This window comes from Electrophorus electricus, chromosome 23 (genome assembly GCF_041902795.1).
Source record: "Electrophorus electricus isolate QZ-2024a chromosome 23, ASM4190279v1, whole genome shotgun sequence".
NCBI lineage: Eukaryota > Metazoa > Chordata > Actinopteri > Gymnotiformes > Gymnotidae > Electrophorus > Electrophorus electricus.
Genome location: NC_137519.1, coordinates 5,076,081 through 5,098,010, shown reverse-complemented (window position 1 = coordinate 5,098,010; position 21,930 = coordinate 5,076,081). Strand labels below are relative to the sequence as shown.

The window sequence follows — 21,930 nt, the reverse complement described above, 5'->3', positions numbered from 1 at the left end:
GGACAAAGCTGCTTATGGGACTCATGACTAAGGAGAGTTGGAAATGGTACAAAGGAAACTCAACTAGCTGTTAAAGGAAGCCAGGAATCGACAAGAGGACATTAAGGAGCAATATCTTATTACTACAAACAAAGGCCATAGTCAGCACGCAACCAAAGAGAAGGGATTTTATCACTTCAGATGATTTCCAGAAGGCTAATGAACAGAATGTTTTTAGCTTAGGTCTGAAACTTAGGATGGTGGATTCACACAAGTTTAAGTACACTTTTCAGTCAGGTGTGTACCAGAAAGTCAGCAAAAGGTCAAAAGGTCATCTGTCTTCCCTTCTTCTTCCGCTTGAGCCCTTCCAGCTTGGCGGCCCCATTTACTTCTGTAGACACTAGTGGCAGAGAAGAAGAGTCAGACCTTTCTGCTCTTTACTGCAACAGCACAGTCTTTTCACAAGACGTGTGGACAGTAAATGAGCAGAAACCGAACTTAACTTAATGGGGAAGACGGTGGAGGGCAACTAAGAGACATGCGCTCCATGAAAAGGTTACACACCAGCTAAAAAGCGAGGACTAAACTGAACCAAACATATACACACGATTTAATTATTTGCAACTAACTATATTGTTCGACATTACTTTATATATAACGAAATCCTTAACTAAATAAAGTCTGCGGAGATTCGTGACACTCTAAGAGTCCTTGTGTGTTCTCTTGACTGGTACACTCCCTAGGTCCGGTGGCAGATACCACAACATGTATGACTGAAATGTTTTCCAGTGGGATGTTATTACTATTGCAGCTATGTTGGGTCCTGTCTTGTCTTGTTTAAATCAGCATTTTAGCATCTTAAGAACATCAAAATGATCAGATAGTTCCTGACAAAGCCAGACCTCGAGAAACTCATCCATACTTTATTTCAGGAAGGATGATTACTGTACTTCCAAAAAAGAAAAGAAAAAGCACCTGGTGATTCAAAATGCAACAGTCAGAGTTCTCAATAGGAGCAAAAGAAACGAATACATCACTCGCATTCTTAAATCCTTACTCTGGCTACCAGTTACAGAGTTGAGTTTAATTTTTTATTACTGGTATATATTACTGGTTTAATGGTGTGGGGCCGGCGTATCTGTCTGAGATGCTGCACTGACCTAGTCAGTTAGTCCTACCCCAGCTACAGACTGAGCACGGAGATCCAGCCTTTAGCTGTTATGCTGTTTGGCAATGGAACCAGCTGGCAGAGAATATTAGAAGAGCCCCAACATTTTAAATCGAATCTAAAAACTTTCTCGTTTGACAAGGCTTTGGGCTCAGCTTAAACAGTGTTCCCTTCCATACTGCAGCTCTGCACTTCCAACTGTTCATTTTCAGAACTACAATGCACTTTTATTCTTGTTCATTCTTAATTTACTGTGTCTTTATTTTTATATTTTTATCTCAAAACTTTGCATGTTTAATTTGAACTGTTTTAGCACTTTAATTTTAACATTTCTTTCAACTGCTAGTTTATTTCAATCTCTGTTTGAAATTTGTTCTGTTTCAACAAGCCGGTTGTTTTCATCTTTTCAATTTAAATAAATTGTTTTATTTATCTATGTAGCAACTCTTTTATGTGAAGCACTTTGAATTACTACTGTGTGTATGAAAAGTGCTATATAAATAAACTTGCCTTGCCTTGACTTGTCTCTTTGAGAACCATAGCTATGAAAACCAATTTCATAGCTGGGAGGAAGTTGTAGGGACTGCACTTTTTCAATCAAGTGGATTTTTAAAAAATTTCATTTGTATTTGTCTTTCAAAACCTCAGAGCTTGTCATTTGGGGCTGTGGTATTGTTTTTTAAAATTTTGATTAAAGTTACATGATCAAAAGACCTTTCAGTATGGTGAGCAACAAAAAAAGATTTGCAGTATTTCAACCAAGTAGGCATTTTATTATTTTATTATCTGTTTCCCTTCTCTCTCTCTCTCTCTCTCTCTCTCTCTCTCTCTCTCTCTCTCTCTCTTTCCCTTTCTCAAGTTCATTTTGCCATTTTCCATTTTGCCATCTTCCAGAAGCAGCATGGGACGCGGTGCCCCCAGCCATGTTAGCGTTATCCAAGGGAAGCGTGTTTCCACTGCCAGCCCTCCGTGTCTAGGTGAGCACTCTCCCTGTGTAGTTTGGCATCAAACCAAGAGTCCACAAAGAGCCCACCACCGTGGCAAGCTGGGGGTCTCAGCTGTAGGCAGGTGGGAGTGGAGCTGAAAGCTGATTCGCCAATCGCCCGCTACCTGGTCTCTCGCACAATGGTGACAAGATTGTAACGTGCCAAATGCGAAAAACTCAAGTCACTGTGCCTCTCCTTCAGGTCAGAGTAGCCAGGATTAGGGGCCTGTGATCTTTAAAAGCCTTTGACAGTGCAACCAGCTTGCTAGCTACGTTGCACTGGATTTCACTGCAAACACTGGCTTTCATTCCAAGGGACTGGAGGTCACAACAAAAGGTGCCAGTTTTAATGGCTCGATCTTTTTTTCTAAGGTCGCTTGTCAGAATTATCACTTCCCCATGGTCTCTAGCCGTATTTGAGAAAGTCCCGTAAAACTAAAATCATTAGGCTCATGCTTCAGGTTTAGATGGTTTATCGTGGGGTGAAATTTCATCTGCGTCTCAGTTGGCTGGGAGTGCCAGCAGCACCTGCGCAACTGTGTAGAGGTGTCGCGAGCATAAGGTGGGAACACCGCGAGCGAAGTGCAATTAGGCTTCCCTGAATTAAGCTTGAGAGCGCATGCAGATGTCGAAGGTTTTTAAAGAAAAAGAGTGAAACGGTGGATTAGAACGGACATAACAGAATGAGAAATAAACCGCCCTTTCTGAGTTCTATATCTGTGGCAGGAAATGTTACAGGAAAGTCATGCCAGTGCCCTCGCGCTACATGCGTCCAAACAAAGCAACGAGAAGTAGGTAAAGTCAACTTCCAGAAGCTTTTGTGTTACTGTCAGAGCCTGCTGGTCCTCTGTGCAGTTATTTGAGATGGGATTCCAGGTTTGTAGTGTGTGTGTGTGTGTGTGTGAGCGTGTGTGTGTGTGTGTGTGTGTGTGGATGTTTGCATTGCTTCTAAATGAAGGAGACCTTCCTAAACAATGCCAATGAATTCAGAGCATTGTTGTGGCACCAAAGGTCAGTCTCGAGGAGATCTCCGAGTTCAGTCTGCAGGGATGTGAGGCTGCTGTTCTGCCTTTGTGCTCCATTGGTAATCAATACGGTTGTTTTTTTAAATCTTACACAGCAGCAACTCAGCTTTTCTCATTCCTGGAGAAAAGAGAGGAAGCAGGAAGGAGAAACCAGGAGAGTGGTAGAGCACAAAAGAGGAAGACCACGGAAGAAACAGGAGTGAAAGAAGTTTGCCAAAAGCCCTGTGGGGGGCGCTGTTCTCTTTAACGCCTCCTGCTAGTGTGTGTCTCTGCCCTGTGGGAAACGGCGCACGAGTGCTTTCAAACCATGCCATGAGACACGGAAGCGGAGGCAGCTGTGGTGTGTGTGTGCGTGTGTGTGTGTGTGTGTGCGTGTGCATGCATGTGAGTGTGTGTGTGTGTGTGTGTGTGTGTGTGTGTGCGTGCGTGTGTGTGTGCGTGTGCGTGCGTGCATGTGTGTGTGTGTATGCGCGTAGGTGTGTGTATGTGTGTTTGGATGAGTTTGATATACAGAGATGCTTCTTTGGAGCTCATACATGGAAGATTAGAGGAAAAACAAAACCATCCACATGAGATAGACGGAGCATGTGTGTGTGTGTGTGCGCGCGCGCGCGTGTGTGTGTGCGTGTGTGTGTGCGCATGTGGACCAGTGAATGTAGCGAAATGCTTTGGTGAGATGAATACAGATCACCAGAGCTACACGCTCTCGCACCCACTGAAGGTCTAAACAGAGCAACAGTAAATGTTTCAGTATAAGATTTTCTCATTCAGTATAACTCTACACATACACTCTTTCTTACCTAACAGACAGACAGATGGATAGATAGCGAGGCAGGGATATATTAATGGATGGATAAACAGACAGATAGCCAGCCAGCCAGTCACCCATAGAGAGCTCTGCTGGGTCGCGTGACCGAAACACAACAGTAATCTGTGATCTTTAATAATCTGCTTGATTGGCATTGGGATTATTTCAGTCCCAGCTGGGAGCATCCCAACTGCCAAGGTGTGTTTGTGGAATGTTCCCCGGCACATGACATGGGCACAGCAGCTGCTGTGTGTTCCCACAGTGGCGTTCCCGCCTATCTCAGCACTGAGACCTGATGGGACGCTCTGTGACTCAAGAGCCTCTTCCGCACAGTAGTTTGTTCACACGGCTCCTCGGAGGGGGGGGCCTGGCTGACGCACCCCCTCCTCCTCCCACCACCTCCGCTGGTGCTGACCTCTCTTGTGGGCTCCTCCTCTGATAAGTGGGAATGAGATTGGAAGATAGGCCAGATGGTAAGTGTATGCTTGTTTGTGTGTGTTGTGCATATGCTTTGTTTATGTGTGTGTTTCTGCACATTTGTGGGGTTTCGTGTGTGTGTGTGTGTGTGTGTGTGTATGTGTGTACATGCACTCATCATTTAAAAAAAAACAGAAAAAGATGTGCAAAACAGTGAGGCCCAATGAGACTCCACACAGAAGCAGCCAGTATTAGTGTGAGGGAGCCGCACTCAAACTAGTCACGACCTCCACCAAAAAACTCTGGTCTAATGCCTTCCCACACCCCGCCAAATGGCTCTAAACGACAGGAATGGGACTTACATATCACCAGTGAACTTTAGCACGCAGCTTAAGAAATAGATTTTATTATTACTTTGTACAGTATTTTCTTAAGCAGTTTTATCATATTGAAAAGCAAAATATGAAATAAAACTCAAATGGCTTATAAAATCTGTTTCATCTGTGAGAAAAACCATTCCAAAATGGAAACACAGGCAACAGAGAGCACGCCACTGAGAGTCATACGTTTGATATATAATTATTGATTATTGCTGTTGATGGTGTTCCATATTGTCCTAAAAGTGAACAGAGCAATACTGGTTGATTGAGTGTGTGTGTGTGCGTGTGTGTGTGTGTGTGTGTGTGTGTGTGTGTGTGTGATGTTTGCAGAGATGCTGGGAAACAGGCGTTTGTGGTTGGCATGGTCGTCTTGATATAAAGCGCAAGTATAATTTGATAGAGGAGAGAGAGATCGAAAGAGAGGTAGCTGGAGAGAGCGAGACAGAGAGGAAAAGAGAGTGAACGAGAGATAGACAGAGTGGGACAGAAAGAGAAGGCTGTCTTGGACTGGTTGGAGCTGGATATGGCCCTGAACGATGTGGCCAGACCTGCTCCTGTCTCCCCCTGTGTGGACAGAGAATCGATCGCACCCTGGCTGTGTTTTTTTACAATGTGGTGCCACCTTACAGACACCATGAATCTTCTACTCCTTGCAGTAGCTCAGTCAGCAGACAAGGAACACAGTGTCCGGTATCACCAAACACAGATGCTGACAATACATATAGCCATATACTGATCATACATACATACATCTGAAATATGATGTACATTACGTCTCACAGTAAGACTCAATAAGCATTTTAGCATTTGTACAATTTTGCATGCAACACCTGTTCTTTACTTAGCAATGCTGATGCCAAATTAAAAAGGCCTTTGAGTTTTCCTGTTTGGATTAGTGCAGCACCTTTTTCCCGCTAAATTGCTCAACCAGTTCCAGCTCCAAAAGCTCGGCGATCTTTACCAGTCAGCACATATCACCCCATTCCTCACCAGTCCATCCTTCATCATCTTCACTGCTTACTGCTGTCGTCATGGCATTGCCGTCACGTACCTCACTGAGCTCCTTTATCCTTAGTGTCCCTCCTGCACACTCTTCTGACACAGGACTTCTTGCAGACCTACATACAAGACATCTGGTCATTTGGTGGCAGGTCTTTCAGCGTTACTGTTTCTAAGCTTTGGAACTCCCACAATTGCTTTGTGATGGCTCTGCTCTCTTTTTATCAAGCTCAACTGAAAACTTTTCACTGCACACTTGTCCTAAGGTTTTTTTTTGTTCTCATAATATCAAGTCTTTGGGTATGTGAAAGGCAATATAATAATAATAATAATAATTGTTATTATTATTATTGTTATTATTGCGCTGTACTTTACAGATGATATGTACGCAGCACAGGAAATATACATGGATATTACTAGCTCTCTTACAATGGTGAGAAAGCCTCTGGTTGAAATCACAGATAAGGCCGTTATTGGTATCGACTATGCGAAAGCTGTAGGGTGTAACTTCCGTCTGCGTTGTAATTAGCTATGTAATTAGTCACATAGCTAAATCAGGTATGTTAAAGCAAGTAAACTCTAAATGGTACTGGGCAGTGAGCTTCTGTGACTAGGATGATTTTTTTTTTTCTAAATGTAAGTAACTGGTACGTAATCCCAAACTGTTTTAGAGTATAGACTACTGTAGTCTTCATTTATTCCCAAACTACTCCTGCATGATACGCCAATCGATACATTTACGTTTATGGCATTTAGCAAACGCTCTTATCCAGAGCGACTTACAAAAGTGCTTTGTCATTTACTCATAGAATACATCCTAGTACAGTACAGTAGGTTAGCGTCCAACATCCCAATGAACTAGAATACTGTAGAAATACAGGGATCACTTCTGATACCTATAAGTACAAAATACACAAGGTTTCTCTTAAATAATGATACGTGCAATAAACAATAAGTACTAGAGTATGTTAAACAACATAAACAATACGATACAATAAGTACTAATTTAGTACTAATTTAGTACTTATTGTACTTTTTCTATTTGTTCTTTTACTCGTTGAGCACAGGTTTTGTTATTCTCGTCACAGACCCCAGAAACAGGCTTCTGTCGCTCATGAGATACAGATTTAAGAAGCAGATCCACAAAACGCTGTTGTATGTGCAAACATGTTGAACCGTCTTGTCGCGAACGCAGCTCCCCCTCAGGCATGCAGTATTTTTTATCTGTGCCAAAATACATTTTTGGAAACAACTGTAAAAGTCTGAAATGTAAATCAAAGAGCTTTCATTACCTTACTGATAGTATATTGTCGTTATCTTATTAGACAAGACAGACTGTTACTTTTTCCTTGTTTTTATTCATTTTCGAGTGTAATTGTGTTCTTGCCTGGGAGATCTGTGTCTGTACTTTGATGCGTATCCTTCCTTTGAGCCTGAGGATCACTCCTCGATCACTCTCACTAAGTACTGGGGCATTTACCGCGCTGTTTTACATCACTGCCACCGTCGATCACAATAGTCTCTTAGCCAGCTCTACCACAGTCCCCTAACCCTGAATGAGTTCTGCAGTTCCGCGTCAGTTCTGCAGCTTTGTCGAACCTAAATGACTCAGCCGCTCTCGGTGACGACGGTCTAATAAAACAAAGCTCAACATTGATTTTCTTGTATCTAATGTTTTCATTTCATGCGTTGGTACACTTTAATGTCTTTCCCCCTCCTCGTTGGATTTTTTCTCTCTTTTTTTGTACCAACTGGATTTTACTGTGATTTAGAACATTAATACAAATAGAAACAAATTAAAACAGGTGCAATCGGGTGTTTGATAAAAAAAAACCCCACACATTTACACACAATCAAAACATGAATCATCCGGAGGTTTTCAAATAAAAACAGGAGCCATTAGATGAGTCATTTTAGTGTCAGCTTGCTACAGATCTCTCATCCCTGGGCGTGCGGGTTGATTTTATCATAGTTGTGTATAATAGGTAGGGGCATGTTGGGTGCGCGTGGAACAGAATGCGCTGTGTGCGCCTCCTAATCTGCGGTCAGGGCTCTCACGAAACACGGACACTATCAATAATAAGTACTCAGTTATGTCCAGACTTAGGCAAGTGTGCAAAAGAAGTCCATAAAAAGAAAACGTCTAAGCTGCACTCAGGAATGATGGCCCCTTAAGGCAGAGCGGACGTGCGGCATAGCTCACTTCCAAGCCTGTCTCTGGAGACCTACTACCTCGAGTGCAGTTGAACCCGACCGCCCGATCCGAAGTCGAGCTTGGAAAGAGCTCCGCTGAGATGCGTTTAGACCAGGGCTCTGGAAGTCCGTGGCTAATTCTGCTAACGAGGCCGCTAATGGCTAAAGAGGGTGTGGGCGCGTCTGCTTCATTAGTGGAGTGGGATATAGCGTGTCACCGAGCCTCGGGTGGACTGTGAATCTGTGTCTGACTGCCGGCTTTTTTCCACGGGAAAGCAGCTCTGTTACGACTATGTGGCCGCCCATTCGTTCTCTGACCCTGCTGAGGTCTTGTATTTAAAATCCAGATCTCGATCATATAATTAACCGCCGAGATCGCCCTCTGACACACAGTGAGGCAAGGGAGTATCGGCCCGAAAACAGTACTTTCGTGATACAATCGGCCGTGCAGCCTTGGAGATAGAATCCATTTTTTTCTAATTAATTTAACATTTTCTTATTTATTTTCTTTTTTCCACACTCCCACCCACATCCCCGAGTTTGACGAACTGCATTTACTGCTGGGTTAGAGATCGCTCACTGGGCTGTGGCGCTCTGCAGCCGCGTAAAGCTGAGCAGTTATAATGAAGCCCCGTTCCGTAGGGCGGTGAGGATTAAGATGTGAAAGCACTCAGTTTTCCTCTCAGGAAGGAAGAGCACACGCAGCGCAGTTAAAAACCCCGTTTTAAACACATTCATGCCAAATCTCCATTTTTTCTTTCTTTCTTTTTAAACCATCTGAGAGCCATTTCGTCAGCTATATTCTGGCACTCTAAATACACACTTGATAAACCATTAAAGGACGCAGAACGGCTAGCTTGTGTAACGCATGCGAGCACAGAACAACATGTTCCTAAATTAGTTTAGTGCATTTACATTACAGAGGGCTCCTTTTAGCAGGACAGAAGACGTATGGAAATGCAACATATTGAACTTTTTTTCCCTTTGTGCCATGTACTCCTTAGTCAGTGACATAACGGGTTTGTGACTCACTGCACTAGCATTATTTAACTATGCAATAATAAACAATCAACAAAGCCGCTGTTCCAGGAGCCCGGGAGTCGCGCGTATTTCGCTGCCGATCCTAGAACGCTCCTTAACTACCTTCAATTGAGTCCGCACGTCCCTCCACCCCACTACGTAACCTACGTAGCACGCCGCGTTTTTGGTCGAAGAACGCATACGCGCTCCAGTTCTTTTATTGGGCGATTTCTCACGGCAGCTGGCATAATTGTGTATTAGAAATGACGCTAACTTGGGCTAACTAGATCTCAAAACATCGCTCCCTATGAGGGCTGTTTCCTTTGTACTGGCCCTTCAGAAAGCCATGTTCACACAAAGATGTGTGTGTGTGTGTGTGTATGGGGGGAATTTAATTGCATGTGCAGTTATATAGCTAGTATATCCTGCGTTGCATCATAACGAAATAACATTCGGAGTTTATCAGTCTCTGTAAAGCGAAATGTAGGCTACACACTGTTAAATGAAGGAGCCCTCGCAGGAAATAATCGGTGTCAGACTAGGCGTCGTACTCGGAGCTCAGGAAAAGGAAAGACATTAAACAAATGTTTAAATTATTCCATTGGCGATAATCTGTTTCACACAGGCCTGCGCGGGTAATATTCGGGCACTTCACCCATGGTTACGTAGGACTCACGCTACCCTTTCCATCCCCGAGAGGGTGAGCGTGATGGTGTTATTCACGCGTCCGTGAAAGCGTGACACCACCACCCATATGTCGGACCCATAGGCCTACATAAGACACAAAATGACACAAAAGCAGGCATTTTGTAATAGACGCGGCATCACTTTTTTTTTTAAGGGTAATGTCTGTTTACGGTAATTACGTCCGCTTCGTGTTGCCCTTCGTGGTTTGGGGTCAGCTCGGGGCTGCGACGGGGACACCGAGCAGTGAGCGTGTTGCGGAATAGATGCGCGGAGCGTCTGACCTCCATTAAGTCGGTTCTGCTCCAGTGTTCCCGGCAACACTCGCGTTTGGTCATCCGTATGTTCGTTTACCTTCATGACATATCTCGCGGCACCGACTGGGTCTGCTCCTTGCTCCTAACACCGACCGGACCGGCTCTTCATATGTAACAGGCCGGTCAACCTTGCTTTACCGACGTCGCTTAATGAAACACGCTCAGTAACTTGTTGCATGTAAACGTCGAATGGAATAATTTCAAGCAGTCCCACTGTCGTGGATATAACATTTGCGGACATGTTTCACACACAAACTCGCGGGATGAATTCGGAAACAGGACGAATATGCTGACACTTTTGCGGGTCTGTGTCGAATACCACGTTAAACCGAACCCAATGTTAATATGTAACGGTGTGTAAATTTAACAGTGAGGCAATGCGGACGTGTTTTAAAGCTCGGGTCGTATGTTAATTCGTAGTCAGCACTCACCTGGACATCGGCGCGGCGGTGGGGGCCTCGCGGGGGCACGCGAGGTAGGAGGAGGGAAAGCATCTGCCGTCGAGCACCAATTACGACTCAGTTCTGCTGTATAATGTGCATTTGTGATTTGGCTATAATTAAAATATAAGATACAAGTAAAAGTCGTTTCCTACAATGCTTGTGATGCTAAAGGTCTTTGACTAAAATCGAGTAAAATTAAGAACTAGACTTCGATTGGATGGGTGTTATATTTCTGCGAATATCCTGATCTTGGCATGTCTCCTCTGGTCACGTCCACCAATGTACTACAACATCCATAAATACTTATTTACATATAAAAACTCTTTGATTTTATTCCCGGACTCATCAATATTCCTCATCACTGGCGAGGCTGAGGTAACGCCGAACAAACACAACACAGTCACCCCAATGTGACCCGTTGTCCCCTCGGAGACTAAGAGTTCCCCTGCCTGGAAGCTCCAGCCCACATCCGGCATGTAGCTAATCAAAAACAAAGCCCAGACAAATGGGAGAGCATCAAGACAAGATCCGGCACCTGCGCCGCAGATGGTGTTGCATTATTGATGGGGCAGTCTGAATCGCCCTGTCCATGCAACATTGAATAGGCTATTACTTAACTGCTGGTTAAACATCCCTTCCAGGTAGTGCTATCCAGGTGGGTGGTGCACAGTTTCAAATCAGTTACCTTTGTCTATAACGAAACAAGTTGGTAGTATGTATGTAGATAAGGGGTAGCTTCATTTTGTTATTTCGAAAATAAATATCATTAGGTTATCATAAAATGCAAAGTTTTACCTCTTCACAAGACCCATTTGCGACCCCAGTTACATGATTTCTTTTGACTAGTTTCGTGTTTTTGAATTTCGTCACTGCTTGTGACGAGATTCAAAAACATGATTAAGGGCGTTGCTTTCTGTGTTAATCTCCGGGCAATCCGTTTCTATACACAATATTGGAGTATAGAGGATCTTAAGTATAGTGTCATTTTGCTGTTGAAAAGGAAACATTTAGGATTCCAAGTATGAAAGTTTTTTTGTTTTTGTTTTTACCTCTGGGCCTGAATGCTAAGATTAATTTAGTCAAATGTTTTTGTGTGGATTTGGTTCCTGCCTATAGGTGCAATTATGGACGTCTACATAAACCGAAATTCTATATAAAATACATTAAACATGACCTGAGGATTATTAGCGCATGTAATTATCAAGATAATGTTTTGTTCAAGCCTTTTGTTCAAATTTAATTTGTAAACTAAACCCAATTCTGAACTTTCTGGAAGAAGAGTGTGACAGTTTTTTAGTATCCATAAAAAATATATATCTCTTAATCTTAAATATGTTGTTTGGTTTTACTGAGATCCTGAGTCGATTTATTTATATATTCAAGCCTGGCGACCAACAACTCACTGTTCTGAACTTCACCTAGGCTGGCGCTATTTTAAAACTAGCTACGTTAGCTCACTGTTTTCACATTTAACGAGTCAACCGTGTTGGACTGCCGTAATGACACGTAGGTCTAACTCTGAATTCTTCTTTAATACACATGTAGGTGAGGAGCGCTGACTTCAAGACGACTTCGGGGATATCTCGCTTCTTGATCGAACAGAAGATCTTCACGCAGAGTGCGGTAAGCAGATATGTGTGTAGTACACACGTGCCTCTGTCAGAGAGTTTTGACACTCTGTCAAGCCAGTACACGGAGAAGACCTTGCAGACAACAAGAGATAGGCGCACTGCTGTATTTTTAATGTGAAAACACTGATTTCAGCTGAGATCTGAGGGAGGAGATTGGCAAGCTATATTCGCCAAGGTTAAAGATTGCCAGGTCGTGAGGATACCGTTTCCTGTTTAATGGAGGGTAATCATTACGTAATCATGTGAAATCTTTGTAATTGCATTCATTATACGAAAATGTACAAAGCAAAATATCCAGTATTACACTGGAGGCGATCCTGGGGTTCGTCCACCACTGGCTTTTGCGTAATTGGCCGCGAGTATTTACGATATTCTCGTATCAATTGAACGTTCATACCTTGTGTCTTCATACCTTGGCAGACTACAGTGTTCGCGATTTAAATGTGATTGCATTCGGGCCCTTTCCTGTGGCTCGTAAATTATTATTTCCGTATTATTCTTGATGCTACTACCCCAAATCACAGGCTGAATTGGGCGGTTGTAACCCAAAATGAGTTTGCATGCGGCTCGTGGCCCACGGCTTGTTTTAAATTCATATCAGCGTGCAGGTAATTTCATTCCGCCCCAGAGCTGAACATACATAGCAGTGTACAATTGCACAAGAGAATCAGTATTTTCGTGGCAACCTTTGCCATCTACTCCCAGTGGGGTTTCACATGTTTTGTTTTGTTTTTTTCAGACAAGACTCAGTCACAAAATTATAAAAGTAGGGCGGCGTTCACTTTTACATGCGCGCTGAACGTGTTGTATGGCGTTCAGCTCTATTTGGCAACGGCGCGTGCACTGTCTAGGCGCACCGTTGCGTGTCACTGAATGCAATTAAAATTAACCTGCAACACGGCGTCTGTTGCTCTTCTCGCTTAATCTCACTGTGAACACAGAAAACCTGTTTTACAATCCCTGCTGATTGTCCTCTTAATTGAATTTTGACGCCTTAAAGTATTATGACGAACAAAAGTATAAATTAAATTTTTCACCGAGGAGGCCACTGTCTGCTTTAACGTCCGAATATATATTAAAACCTGCCGTTAAAACACTCACCCCAGTGAGCGCCTGTCTATAGGCCCGCATCCAATGACTACTAGACCCTTTGAAATGGGAGACAGTAGTACGCTTCGATAGTTTTTTTTTCACCGCTCGCGTGTGTTCATCTCCTTGCTGGTATCCAGGCACCGACCCAGTGCAGTTTGCCCACTACACTCTTACTGACTCTGTGTTTGCTCCATATGGCTGCCTCTGAGCGCGTGTTCCCGTGCCAGGGTGCCGGCGTTTGCGCCGCGGCTCGTTGGCCAGGTGTGGATGGTGTGCTCCCTTGTGCTTGGTTACCAAGTACGGGAAGTGGTGGGGGGGGGGGGGGGGTCCCAGAGAACTCGCGGGAGGGGTGCAGGCAAGCAAACTGATCAGAGAAAAATGTGGAAAACACGGAGAAGATAAGCGCACGCACAGAGCGACTGGAGGAGAGAGAGACAAAAAAGAACAAAAACTCCCAAAACAAAGAGGAGTGAGTGGAAGAGAGAGAGACAGACAGAGGAGGAGACATACAGGTACAAAACAGGAGGGGGTGACAACGCAAAAACATTGTGTTCTCACTCCTGCAATCTTAGACTTTTAATGTGTGGGTGCAGCACCATTAGAGGTAGAAGAATGGAGAGCTGAGAACATGGCTCCATTCAATACGAGCAGTTCACTGGCTGACAGCTGGTCACGTGACCAGCCACGCTACCGACACTGGCGTACGAGGTAACCTCCGGGGATATTTTTTCAGATCACAAATATTACACAATATTATTTAATAAAATGTCGATTACTCAGTTTATTAATGTTACATTGTTTAATTGCTAGATGTGTTCGTGGGCAACTGTATTATACTCTTGTCTGGATTGTCTGGATACTGTGAAGAGGATGCAACAATGAGAGTTCAAAGGTCATAGTTTATTCAGTGGGTGCTGATGTTGCCATTCAGATTAATTGCCAGAACACCTAAAAACCCAGCCACACTGCCCCTCAAAAAGGACTGTGTGAAGATTTATGGAGAAGAGTGTTTAGAAAAGGTGGGCCATTTTTTTAAATTAATTTGGCCAGTATTCATAGAAACGCCAATAGTAAGCCGGACAGATGTATGGGGACACAGTGTAACATGATAGCGGCGCTGTCAACTCTAATGCATCCAAAGCTTTCACTGCCTCACCGTGGTGTTCACAGTGGGGTGAGATGCATCTTCCTTATTAACACTGGGGTAAGATCTCATCAGGGCCACGTGATTCACGTGCATATTTCCACTGACCCAGCCGCCTGCCGAGTCTTGCTTGAGTAATTTCAGGCTGTGTGTGTGTGTGTGTCACATGTTCTGAGTGGTTAATATCATCCCATGCTGTGGAGGTCTGGAGGGGCAGCTCAGGGTGCTGCTAATGTGTTTTTATCTGCTATTGGCCTCTGGGCAGTGCCATCAACCCCTATTTCTATGAGCTCGCTCTCTCTCTCTCTCTCTCTCTCTCTCCCTCTCTCTCCCTCTCTCCCACCCCCTATCACTTCCTTTATGTTTCTTTGCTTCTTTCTTTCATCTGTTCCCACTGCCACCCGTCCCCCGTCCCTGCGACTGAGGCCTATAGAGGAGTGGAATTCTCCGGCTTCCTGCAGGCTCTTCCATCGCCTCTATCAAGCACCATTAACGTCATCTGAAGAAGGCCGCACCGCATTCTTTATAAGACACACGCCGTACTCGATCACGCCTCTCTGCAAAAAGGAATTGTGCGTGCCGTGAGCCCTTATCCCACGAGCTCTTCATCCCGCGGGTGCTCGTCCCGTGGCAGCCGCGCACGAGTCCGGAATGCCCTTATATCCCGCAATTTCATTTAGTCATCAAAAGCGTTGTCATGGTAATGGTCCCCTCCTGTTCAGAACCCAGCGAGAGTGAGTACAAGAGTAGAGTTGATACAAGATGCTCAGGTATCCTGCAGTCGTGATCAGCCTCACTGGCATCATTTGATTTGGTTAGCCTCAGAGACATGTATTACAACCTAGGCCTTCTGCAAGGATTTCTGATGTAATTTCTGTGCACCATGACGAAGGAGGCATGTGAATTCTTATAACCAGATGGGTCATTGGGTCTAAGTAGGGCCCCAGATAAATACTAGTATGTAAATACTAGTAAGGGAGGTGTTCTTATTGTTCTGGCATGGAATGAGCTTTCGTAGTCAGACTTTAATGTTTTTGTGGAGTTTTTTTTTTTTTTTTAATTCAATCTTTCAGTTATCTATTTTGATGTTGTACACAGACTGATTTTTTTTTTCACTGAAAATGAGACTTTTGTTAATTAATTTTTACTGCATGGGTAAGTCTAAGTACATAAATGACAATGAATCCAATCAAACTAGTAAGCAAACAAATGCATGCATAGTCCCATCGGCTCAGCTTTGCATGTTCTTTTCCCTTTTAGTCAGAGGTTCACTGCGAGATGGAGTTCTGGCTCTCTCTTCTGTATGAACTAGAGAGAGAAACAGAACTGAATTCACATTTTCTGCATTTCCCTTCCCTCATGTTTAAAACATCCTGAACAACACAAGAAAGTTAAAGGTTATGGAATATTTATATGAAATTAATACTGAATGAATATGTATTTTTTGAAGAGCTGTAAAAGCCCAGAGAGAGAGAGAGAGAGAGAAAGAGAGAGAGAGAGAGAGAGAGAGAGGCAATTTAAATGCTTAGCATTGTTTGACTCTGTAACTCATTGGTAAATAACTAGAACACACACACACCTACATACTTTTTAGTACGTACATGTTAGACCTAATGAACAGCATGCATGCTGATGAATTATACGCCATATCTTTGCCCATTAGCAGATTGTAATATCGATTCCCAGTGGAAACCCACCAACCTTAGACATATTCCACTGCCTTATGGTAATCTGCTTCTCATTAGCCACCACAAAAATGGCCAAGGCAAGTTAGCAAGTAGTACAGATAAAAGCACTGGTACACTCTGATCCACACAAAACTTCTTACCATTTGACTAGTGAAATTTTTTTTCTTCCAATTTCCAGCATGCATTTGGGCCCTGGAGGAGGTTTGCTCTGTTTTGTTGCTGCTCTGGAAGGGAGAAGGTGGCAGTGTGTCTCGGTGGATCCGGCTGCTGGAAGTTCTGCAAAAAGCCATTTACAATGCACCACAGTTTCCCATATAAACCATCAATTCTTTGGGGAAATAAAAAAAAAAAAGCTTTACAGTGTGTGTGACTCCGTTTAGTGGTTTCCCTGCTGTTCCCCCCCTGGGCCTTGGTCCATAAAGCAGCATGTCTCAGTAAACTGCAAGATTTGTCCATCAGGAATTAGGTTTAGAGCTTAACTCTGCAGGTTTGCTGGTGTGTTGGACTCCAGCTGAACACACCTGATCCCAACCGCGGTTGCATTTGGAAAGGGACCCAGCAGATGACCTACCACAAAACAGAATATAAAACAGTACAGCAGCGGTAACCTGTGCAGTTCCCTGTATCTGTATGTTTCTCACATACGGCCCAGGAGGGTTCAGATGCTGGTGCTAGTCTTCCTCCTCCTTTGTCTTGCTTTTATTCTCTTATTATTGCGCTGTTCTTGTTGACTCCCTGGAACTATCCGGAGCCAACAGTTTTCTTCCGAAGCAAAACGGAATCCCCATCACAGCAGGGTTAATGATTCCGTGTCTGGGGCACATGCCAGCGGCCCTCCGGGGTCCTGATGTTGGACTCTCACCGCTTCCTTGCTTTGTGCGGGAGGAGAATGAACGTCTTAGCAATGACCTCAAACCCCTCCCCATCCATATGCGTGACCGTCAGATAAGATGCACTGCAAAGATCAGTAATGAGTTTTTTGTTGTCATGCAGGGAATTGTCTTAGTGGGAGAGAGAGAGAGAGAAAGAGAGGGTTTTGTCTTCACAGTGCCTGCTTTGCCCGAGATTTTGCTGGCTTCCAGCCCCACAGACCTCGGGTGTGCCATGCCTGAAGAGGTCCACCCCAAACCATGCTGGAACTAACGTATCAGGAGGTGAGGTGTAGTGGAGCCTCGGTTATGGGGTGTTTGCTTAACTATGTGCCTTGAGTTTGTGTTATATGGAGCCATGAATTATATGAAGCCATTCATTCAAATATTTGCTCAGTTTTCAAATGGCTTCTGACATGTGTGTAGGTTACTGGATGTTGTAGTTCTCTAGGACACGGTTATACAGCTGCAGTCCCACACTGTAGAAGCATTGAGCACTCGAATGCTGACCCCTGATCCCTGACCCCTGCTCTGACACCCCCCACTCATCTTGAAAAGAACACGCATGGTTGAATCAGATTTGCTTGAGTGTGGAATATACTAAACTCTGCAGTGCTGTTGTCTTTCACGTCTGCAATAACCTCCATTTCATCCAGGCTAACTTTTGCTTTATATGTTAAAGCACAACCCTGAAGGGTAACATGGCATAGATCTAGAAAAGGCTTGATCTAGAAAAGTGCATCTGACCATTTGATCAGCTAAGTGCATCTGACTGTAGTTACAAAAGAATAGAGAGACCTAAAAGTTTGTCGTTTTTAAAATTCGTAGTAAATTATTTCATTCCACAAAGCCTGCCTTCCTGTTCTCAATCAAATTTAAATTACAGGCTGTTTTCATATCTGTACAACGACAACAGTTTTTCTCTGCTAATTTGTGTGTGCTGAAAGTGAATTGGGCAGTTGGGTGTTTTTACAGGTCTGTGGTTGATATTTCTGCATGGCATTCTTAGTGCTTTAAAAATGCCAGTGATTATCTAGGTAGAACAAACCTATCCCAAAGCGGTCTTCATGTCTTGTAACGTGCGTCGCTTCTTCGAGTGGTCCGTGTTCATTCGTGTTCCCTCAGTGCCAGTCACACAGATTTTCCTAATATGCTGGTGATATGTGTCAGAGGTGGGTTTTTTTCTTTTTTCTATTTCTGGTGTTCATCGACTGAATACACACAGGCCTGGATCTGTGTGCATGTTGCAGTGTGACTTAAACTGTGTTTGCTAACTGTTACCTGCAAGTTAAAAAGGTTCTTTAACAACTGTGTATGCAGTAAGTGGGGAAATCCTTTCAAGAGAGAAGGCCACAGAGGTGTCGGGAATAATATGGATTTCAGTCAGTCCTGGCAAGGTGAGGTTTGATTAATATAGGTCTTAGGACACACAGGCCTTAGCACAGGACTTCCTCCCCTTCCAGCACACCTGATCCAGCTTGTCATGTCACAAGCATTACAAGCATGAAACTATCAGTGATCCCAGTATAGACCTGAGTGACAGCAAATCTTTCCTGTACCCTGGCTCCTCCCCTGACTCTGCCCTGGCCCCTCCCCCTTGCAATTATTTGCACCTATGTATCTTTTTTTTGTCATGTCATTGCTGAATAAACAACAGTACCAGTTCAGCTGTGGTTCTTCCATGTGATTCCCTGCAGTTTTTCTCTAGAGCTACACGGGTCTATAGCCATCATGGATGTGTCTGTGTTTTGGCCCGTTTATCCTGCTGTTACAAGGAGAAATTATGTGTCTTATTTTCACTTTGATGTACAAACACAAAAGAAAATTGCCATGGCATATTAAAAAAGTGATTTTGGTGTGGGGGGGCCTTCCTTGTAATGGAACAGGTTAAAGAAAAAAGCTCCCAAACAAAGGTTTTTGACCAAGACAAAGGAGAATTTAAGTATAAAAGCAATTTGTACTTTATATTACCTCTTTAAGAACACAATTTGTAAAAGATCTGCTGCCAGACAACTCTCTTATGGACTACATAGCCCCTGATGTATGGATGTCCCCGCCAAACGACTCTAGGCTCTTCATATACAGGCTGCCTAACAAATTTTTTTATGTCCTTTTTTTAAGGTTGACCCCTGATTTTGGCAAATAAAGTTTGATCTGTTCCTTTATCTGTTTCCTTGTGACCTACCAGTCCAGAAATGTAGGAAATGTTCCATAGCACACAGCCCGAAGCTTTTTTAATACCAATAAATGACGCCAATGAAATTGTAAGATTGATTTTACGTGCAACACACACCCGGGGTATATAATAAATACGTATTAGTTGAAGGTGGAAGCTGAATCGTCGGACTATCTTAATGATGTGTGTGGTTGGGAGGGTCTGATCTGGGATCTGGGTCATGTCTGTGAGCTCTGGTAATGTTGGCTCTGCGGTACTGAGCAGAGCTGATTTAACATCAGCCACCCCTGCCATCTGGTCCACAGGTGGGACCTGTTCAGCAGTGCAAACCATCGAGATGCGATGGAGAACTTATCTTGCTGTCCTTTTGCACCACACTGTGTATGTGCGAAGGCTGTGCGCGCTAGCATGTGTGCGCAGATGGACATATTCTTGTCACGCACATTCTCTTTTCTCACAAACACACACTCTGCCCTCTTCTCTCTCTCTCTCTCTCTCTCTCTCTCTCTCTCGTATTTCTCTCTCTCTCCTAAAACACACACACACACACACTCCTCTTTATTCTCTTTCTCTGAAAGTGTGTACATTAATTAATCGGACTAAATGTCAGTGCCTGCTGGCAAACCAGCAAGTGACAAAGGAGCCCATCATTTAGCACACCGTGATTTTGATAAGGGCAATTAGACAAGAAACCAGGGCAGAAAAATCAATGCCCCAGACCACTGCCTCGGCTTGGCCCCAGGGCGTAGCAAGAGTGCACCACTGCTCTGCAGCCCCCAGGGGGCAGCACTCAGAGCTCAGCGTCACCAGTTCCATCGAGACCTTTGGACAGAGTAATTGTAGTTCAGAGCCTGCTATAGGTAGCTTTTCACCCAAAACATAACACACCTGTGGCATTATAAATGCACAGACGAGAATATTACAGATAAGAAAGTAAAGTATGTGAGCAAACTTTGCGTTGGCTTGCACTGTAACAGCATGAAAATTCTATGTTAATGTACAATAAATATAGCTATCATTATTAAGTTCAGTTTTATAATTTGTATCAAAAAGTGAACACATTTTAAGTATTTTAACAATTTCACTTGGAGGATTTAGGAATGAAAGAATGGGTATATGTTATATATAGATACCTTAAAATAATCAAATAGTATCGGTATAAAATGCAGTTTGCAGCTTTGGGTCAGTTATTGATTTTTTTAGTTATAAAATCAATGGGATCCTAAGGAAGGATAGAAGGATGAGGTAAGTTATAGAAGGCCCTCAGTATGAAGTGCAGTTTGATGATTGGGCCTAGTAATTTAATCAGTACAGAAAATTTTGTGGTTCCAACTTTAAAGATGAAAGAATATTAAAATCAATGGATTCCTAAGGGAATGAATTGAAGTCAATAAATAGGATGGAAAGTGAGATATGGGGAGAAAGAATGGAGATATTAAAAGTGGATGCATAATTTCTATCACTCCTCAGATTAGGCACAGCAGGTTTGCTCAAAGCAACTCCTTCTGGTTTAGGATGAAGCCTTCTGGAAGGTTGCGTGGTTCTATCTTTAAATCTGTATAACTAATGTTCTAATTGACATACATTGTACATTGATAGACACAAATGTTCCTTGTAGACACTAAATGTCGGTCGTTGACATTCTTGTCCATAAATACGCTTTCTAGGAGACTAAAGTGTCTTGTTCTTTTATCTGCTTTTGCATGCTTGAATCATACAAACAGATGCATCCTGTCGGAGTGACAGCTGGAAGTACTGTACCAAGCTAAATAGACTTGGCGATACTGGACAACAACCAGAGTAACCCAAGAGCTCCATTATGTTAGAACAAAGCATCAGCCCAAAGACTGTAGCTCTCTGTTCCTTGCCATGCTCTAGTCCATGGAAAACCAGCAGGTCCAGCTCCAGGTTTTCAAATATAGGCTCAACTATGACAAAGATGAACTTCCCCATTAAGGCCTCAGGGACAGCAGTGTTTATGGACAAACTTCAGTTAACTGTAAGGCTGTTGCATAATACATCTACTATTTGATGGTTATACTGTGTAAAGTGGACCGATTGTTCACAGTGGTCACTCCTATATTAGCATCTATTTTAATCCCCTGTACCATTTTGCCAGCCTGTGTAAACAGTGGCTCAGGACAGATAGCCAAGCCCTGAGTAATCACTTGTTCTTTGCAGCTGATGGATGGTGAGGACACAATGGGTCGCTTATTAAATTCTCCCTTTTTAGTGTCTGATGTGATCTGGCAGCACTGGGTCAGTCTATGCACAGGTGACCTTAACCCATTAATATTTCGCTTTCATTTAATCTACAGATGCCCAAATAACTGGGCCATTGGATGTACAAGGTGGACATCAGGTCAGGGATTATGGGATGGATATTTTGATTGGAATATGGAAAATGGCTCGCCATTTTATAGTTCAAATAATCCACGTGGAGGTTTGTATTATGTCACGTGTTGTTAGAGGTGGCCTTCTGTGTGGAAAGACTTCACTGTACACTTTAATGGGGTGCAGTATGTTCATTGTACGCACACACTCAGACACACAAGCACATGCACACAAAAGCACACATGCTCTCACGCTGACACCAAGACGGATGCGGATTTAAATTCAGCACTCGGGCAATGAGAGGTGAAGAATTGCCTTTTCTTTGGTGCACATAAGCACTGTGGTTCATTAAGGATGATGCATTTTGAGTTCTGTGGCTCAGAAGGGGTCTCGATGGGGTCAGAGACGCTATAGCACTTTCCCAGCAGGCAGAAGATACTGTGCATGCCTGACTAACTGAAGTATGTGATGGGCTTGAATGATTGCGCTATAAAAAATGTACACATATTAATAGTGTATAGCTTACATCTACATACACTAATGGCTCTTGAAATGACTGTGCTTATACATCTGTAGCA

General features: G+C 43.4%; 1 long non-coding RNA gene across 1 annotated transcript; it reads left to right on the top strand.

Annotated features, from left to right (window-relative positions):
- Positions 1–11,846: 11,846 nt before the first annotated feature.
- On the top strand, positions 11,847–16,331 carry LOC113580706 (uncharacterized). The gene is made up of 2 exons (XR_003410992.2): positions 11,847–12,041; positions 16,152–16,331. It is a non-coding gene; the product is annotated as an uncharacterized LOC113580706 (long non-coding RNA).
- Positions 16,332–21,930: the final 5,599 nt, after the last annotated feature.